General features: G+C 35.8%; 1 protein-coding gene across 1 annotated transcript in view; it reads right to left on the reverse strand.

The window, feature by feature from the left end:
* LOC113230314 (protein windpipe) overlaps positions 1 to 3,551 on the reverse strand; it is a 53,124-nt gene extending 49,573 nt beyond the window's left edge. The window contains exon 1 of the mRNA XM_026464190.1: positions 3,180 to 3,551. The gene's annotated coding sequence lies outside the window, so the exon portion shown is untranslated. The remainder of the gene's footprint in view (positions 1 to 3,179) is intronic.
* Between the last annotated feature and the right edge of the window lie 3,447 nt (positions 3,552 to 6,998).

The raw sequence follows: 6,998 nt of genomic DNA on the forward strand, positions 1-6,998 counted from the left end.
CGAATATGGCACTCATTTCTAAATCCAAGATGGCGGACACGAGTTTTCAAATAAATGCAATATGGGTATCATTTTCGAGGTACTTGGGGGTGCTCATTACGAATATGGCACTCATTTGTAAATCCAAGATGGCGGGCACGATTTTTTCAAAAAAATGCTATGTGGGTATCATTTTCGAGGTATTTGGGGATGCTCAATGTGAATATGGCACTATTTGTAAATCCAAGATGGCGGGCACGATTTTTCAAATAATGGCAAGTTGGGTATCGTTTTCGAGGTATTTGGGGGTGCTCATTACGAATATTGCTTTTGTTTGAACTGTCGTGTTTGCCATCTTGGATTTAGAAATGAGTCCCATATTTGTATTGAACATTCCCAAACATCTCGAAAACGATACCCAACTTACCATTATTCGAAAAATCGCGCCCGCCATCTTGGATTTAGAAATAAGTGCCATATTCGAAACCTAAAACCGAAAATGCCATAAGCAAACATTAAAGAAAATAACTGTTAAAATAGATTAAAAAATCGCTTAAGAATGCTCCCCTTTTAAGAAAATAAAATATTTTAATATAAAATATTTCGCTTGAGTTACGAAAAGAAAGACATATAATAAGCTATCAAAGTTGTACTGGTGGTGCCAACACTATAGTAGAAACAAATATATACTGTAAATTTGTTGCAATATGTGCTCCAATTCAAATAAAATTAATATAAATAATTATTCAATAAAGCATGAACGCAGAGCCGTTAAAAGTATTATAAAATAATTAAGTGTCCCAATCACTTACAGGAGTTAACGAAAACATTTAATGTTTATTCGAGTAAATATTAGTTCAAAATGCGCAAATAAATCGAAATTACAGGCACCACTAAAATTTACGTAATATAATTATTTTGATACAGAATAGCAAAATGGGGAGAAAAAAAATTCGTTACTTTGCAACACTTTCGTATCTTGTTGCCGCGAAATTATTTTTCTGTTTTAGTGAATATTTACATAAGAATATGAGTTGAAACGCATTACTTACTTGTGGAATGCGATGTTAGTGTCTATTTTGTTTGTCTGTTGTATTTTTACACCCATTTACCGCACATTTCGTCATTTTTAGCAAAAAATTTTGGAGCTGTTCGCGGTGCAATATGACCTTGAGCACTAACAGCCCGCGCGCTCCTGGGACGCGTTTGGAACCCTCTAACTTGCCTCACTTAGCGTGTGCGGGCTAGGTTTCTATGCGTTATTATTCTAAGGTGGCGGCCATATTTACAGAGACATAGTTAAATTTCATGTTTAGGCTGATGGCTTTGCCAAAGCCTTAATAAATTAAAAAAAAAAAAATAAAGCTTAGTTAATTATACTCATTAAACAACAAAATTAGTCAAGAGTGATTTGTTTTTAAATTTTTTAATTGTAATAAAATATCGTAGTTAATTAAGTTTTATTTTTAGTTGTAATAAGCTAAACATTTAATAATTGGACTATAGAGATTGTTAAAGAAGATGAATGTGAAGTAGCTTCAGGAGTACAGAAACTACGTCTCGATGTGAATGCTCTATTGCGAGATCTGCAGCCGTTCTGCGATTGTCGACTCTTGTGCCAATTATAACGCATATTGGCAATTTTTTTTAATAATCTTTGTAGCACAAATGTTTGAGTACACGTTCCTGAACAAGTTTGTAGTATAAAAGTAATAATTAAGAAAATAAAGACGATAAGGTGGGGTGATGTCGGGGTTAATTATGGCTATAATAGCGCCTCTATTACGCTAATAGCGCCTTGGATAATGTACTTACGTTGAGTCTTGAAATTCATATATTATAAAACAGTGCATGTTAAAATGATCAATGTAAAGAATTAAAATTTATTACACTTTTTTAAAATGTGATACGTGTGATAGATAACGTTAAATTGCAACAAAACATATTGTTTTTCCTAAGAAATGGTAAAGAAAAAAGTGGTTTATTTCCGAATATTTGTTTGAGTGCGTAACAGAACACACACAGCTTAAAACGTTCAAATATTATTGTACCATCGTCACCCACGGCCCAACCCTCATCCACTTCCGGGTATAGGCTACCTTTAGTTTGTGCCATCCTCCAAGATACTGCTCTAGTCTCACTCATCATCATCACCTTGTTTTGCATTAAATCAACAAAATACGATTTTTACGTAACAAGCCGCTCTTATAATATATAATATTAAGAAATATTTCAAAAAAATGTTACTTTTAACTATACACAAGGACTAAAAACAACTGCTAAGCAACTGCAACTATGAACATTTATACCTACATCACAAAAACAAAGAAACTAAATGTCACTCACTATCACAGGACCAGGGTACGTTTAACCAAAAAAATCAAAAACCTTAACTTGTACTTTACAAATTTCTTGTCAAATCCTAAAAAGGCTCCAAAACCAAAATACTCTTGTAACTTTTAAATTTACGGAGTATCTAATTATAAAATCAAATAAAGCGGGGAAAATAATAAATATGTTTAATTATATTATTTAATTACCTATACAGTGGCATATCATAATTAGTTTACCCTGTTTTACTACTTATTTCAAAGAATTAACCTATGATATCGCAACATTTACTGATGTCACGATAACTGAAGAACGAACATTATCTTCAACAAATTATTTTTAAATTGCTAGTCAAGAAAAACAAAGGGTAGTAACAACCAGTCATTATTCAACATGTTGGTCGTCACGTCGTTCGATTTAAACCTGTTTGCAGAAACACGGTAAGAAGTATCAGTAAAAACACATTAAACTCACAACCAACTATTCTACCTAAAACGCAAGTTTATTCGAACCTTGAAAACTGGTTTTTCATTATCAATTATCTCATACAATTACATGCTCGAAAGCGACAGTAGAAATAGTAAAACTTGTTAATATTTTGCATTTACGAAGACATATTTTGCTTTTAATTGATGTCATGTTCAGTCTAAACTAACTGAAAGCAACCCCTTCTAATTTTCTAACTTCGTAATACAATGTGTGGCCAACAAACTGTGACTTACTAATCTAAAAATTGATATCGTCTAATGTCTAAAGTTTATCTCAATATTGGAGTGGCCTTGTCAAATAAATATAAAATAAAAAGTACCTATTAATTGAAAAAAAAACAGTAGTTATGTTTCAATAAAAAGTAATTAACAAGAACTTACCTGAAATATAATGCAAAGTTTTCGGCAAATAATTTTTTGGCGGATCGTCTTCAAAGTCGTGATGGGAAATTAGAGTTTGTGATATATTTTGTTCACTCACTCTCGCACTGTCACTTGTCCAGGAACCAGCTTATCCAAGCACGGCCGGCTACTGAAGATTTTCGCCAGGCTGTGTGCCTTACGACACAGTGTCACGTCGTGCCGATACGAAGGTTCGGAGCCGACTGACTGATGCCGGCGCGGATAGCATTCGATGCATCGAAAACTGTAATCGAGTTTGAATTGTTACATAGAATAGGAACGTGTGTTTGTATCGTAGCATCGTGCGCCCTGTGTTAAAATATAAAGTTTTATGTCCACTTGCACTAAACTTTAGTACCTACTTATGTTTCATAAAACTTTTTAAACCAGTGCTTGTACTGCAAAAGATTCCCTTTCAGAGACATTGTGTTAAATGTATGTTATCAATTTAAACATTGATTTAAGACATACTTAAATTTAGTGCAAGTGGACAATATTTTTGTGAGGATAGTATGCGATACGCGCTACTTTTTAAGCGAAGAATCAGTTTGGAAACTATAATAACAATAAATTAATTCTTACTTGTACCTTAAATTCAGTTTAATTTACTTTAATATAGTTCTTAATTAATTAATTGTTTAATAATTATTTTCTTTTAAAAATTTGCTTAGATATGTCGTGTACTGTCATGTTAAATTATTAATAGGCTTATACACAAATATATTTTTTTATTAGTGCTTTGCACAAGCCAATAAAAATCTAATCGATTGTTAAGTAAGTATTTTTTTTACTTTAACATTTATTTCATCCATTCTTAGTCTAGTCAATTTATAAATAGCATCGAACCAATTTGATTATTCAAATAATTGTGTAGTATAAACACGTAACGGTAAACTAAAAAAAACAAAAGGAATTCCAGAGTACCCTTACCTAATTAATATGCACTATTGTAATGATGTAAAACAATCATTTTATTGTAGTTTCCTGAACTCATCCACCACCAGCAAAGTTAGCACTGTGTCATGAGTTGGAATATTTTATCAAAATAAAAACCGTACGACAATCGCACCACGCACCGGGCCAGCTATTCGAATTATCGAATGCTTATTTTTTGTATTTGTACCGTGACTGACGGACTGCGTGATCGTTATCTGTCGGTATTCTGTAATTATGTATGGTGGAATCGCTTTCGGCGTAGTATAGATAGATATTCGTAGTATAGATGAGATAGGTATTTGTAAGCCAACTGCGATTAATTACTTACTTAACTACTTCTATGGTGCGGTGGCCCTATGTGGGTCTCGATATCAGATTCTGAGTTTGCTCTTTCTAGTCACTAGCACCGAGGTCCTTGAGGTCTTTCTGTACTTCATCGCTCCAACGCTACATAGGACGTCTGACTGCGATTACATTAGCAAAATTTATTCAAGGAAGATTGCATAATTGCAATTTAGTGATAATTTACAATATCATTTAAAAATATGATTATAACATAAATCTAAAACGTGCATTACCCCTGGTCTAACGAACGTTTTTTTTTTTTTAGTAAATCTAATAAAATTAATTTCAGTACATTGCACTTAATTTGTAATTAAAAAACCTTTTTCTTTTTTTTATGTTACCAAGTGACGGGACGAACAAGTCGTGTACCTGGTGGTAACCGTCACGCCTATCCATAACAATTGCAATGCCACTTTAAATCGCAAAAATGTGATGGGCACTGCCATTGCGCGCGTCACCCACAAGTCCCCTGTGCCCTGTGCCTGTAATTGCACCAAAGTGGTGATTTTCTATGTAATATTTTTTAACAAAAAAAAATGTCATTTGATCTCCATCCCACCTGACGGAAAGTGATGATGAGATCGACAATTTGGCATGCACACCTAAATAATGCCTATTCACTCTAGCGCTCAAAAGTCCTAAGTTCTATGACTCGGGTGTTTGGAAGGCGAGAGTGAATAGACATTATATAATAATAAATATAATAGTAAATAGGCATTCGCGGAATAAGTAAGCAGGCAGGGAATTTCACCTCCTTCGCCGTTCGCCTTATAAATGTAATAACATTTCTTTTATAAAATACGAAAATTGTATACAATTATCAATCAAAATGGTCAAAATCTAAATATCACATAATCGTTGAAAAATTTGTGTAAAATAAATTATAAGTCATTCCGAAACAATGACGATAGTGTTTTCTCACAATGTGTAAGTATGTAGTTATCATAGACCATATAACAAAACATCGTCTTGGTGACTGCGGTTGTTATTATTCTATGTCATTTTAGTTATTTTTATTGTCGTTTATTAATTACACCACGAGAGTTGTTATTATTTTTTTTACGATACCCAACTGACGAGATGAAGAAGTCGTACGCCTGATGATATGCGACACGTCTGTCCATTACAGTTGTAGTGCCACTCAGACGTTTAAATCGCAAACACCTGAGGGGCACTGCCACTCACTGCGCCCATCACCCTGAGAGATAAGTTGACTAGTCCCAAATGGCTGAAAAAAAAAACAGAGAGCAATAATGCATTTTTAGTAGCAGTGGAGCTCCTAGTAAAAGGGTTGGTCCAGCGAAGTACTTCCACCTTACCTATTTCTGCCGCCATGCAGTAATGCGAGCATTAATGCGTTTCGGTTGGAAGGGTAAGGATACTGGTGAAATTACAGGCACATGGGACTTGTGAACTTATTTCTCGGGGTGAGGCGGGCGCAGTGGCGGTGCCTTCATACCTTTGCGATTTAAAGCTCTGAATTGCACTGCAATTGCTATGGACAAGCGTGCCACTTACCAGGGGCACGACTTGTTTGTCTCGTTATTGGTATCATAATGTTCACATTACAGCTTCGCGGCAGAAATAGGTAAGGTGGCACCACTTCCCTGGACGAATTCTTTCTCAAGCATCTCTACTACTACTTATATTGACTATGTTCATTTTAGATTATCATAATGCATAAGAATCTATTATTAACTGAGAATCGTATGCTACAATAAAAGGTTTTTTACAGAATTTACAAAGCATGAGCGCGAGATGCGGGGGTCAGGAGGGAGAATGCTCTGAGGCGATTATCACACTGCACCGCGCCACGCGACGGAGCGCGGAGCTGTGTTTTTAACGTTGTACTGAAATACCTCAGTTTGTATGGAAAACACGCGCCCTCGAACACACTGACAACCATCTGCCATACCCGGCGCGCGTGGTTTTACCGCGCCCCATTGCGGAGGGGCGCAGCAAACCGCAGGGTATGGCACGCTGCGCTCCGCACTACCGCGCAGATTTTTAAGCTTCAGGACGTGTTCAGTCTTCTACAATAGATCTCGACGTCGATAAATTTATATTTGCTATTAAAAATCGACCAAATTTATCTTCATATTTTCTTAAATCTTTGTAATGAAGTTGAAATTATAAATTTATCGATCTGGTTCGTAAAAAGGAATGTATCCAATATCCTCGGTGTCTTTTTATTTGAGTAAACAATAACCAAATAGACAGAATAACTGCAGCGTCCTGAATGAGTTCCGTATTATTAACCATTCTTGTCACAAAGAACGATCTCGGCTACATATACAACCACTACGGCGATCAACTGCGAAGCGAGTACTTTAAGTGACACGGGGCTGCTAGACAGCTGCCCCCGCGCAGATTGTACCGCGCGTTGGCGCAGATCTGCGTCTCCGCCGCCGCGTGCGTAATTCCATGTCTCGCGTTTCGTCGCGGGGCGCGGTGCAGTGTGTTAATCGCCTTAGGGGTGGCAAAAGTAATTTATTAGATAGATACTGACCACATGTC

This window comes from Hyposmocoma kahamanoa, unplaced genomic scaffold, assembly GCF_003589595.1.
Source record: "Hyposmocoma kahamanoa isolate Upper Pololo Valley unplaced genomic scaffold, ASM358959v1 63, whole genome shotgun sequence".
Taxonomy (NCBI): Eukaryota; Metazoa; Arthropoda; class Insecta; order Lepidoptera; family Cosmopterigidae; genus Hyposmocoma; species Hyposmocoma kahamanoa.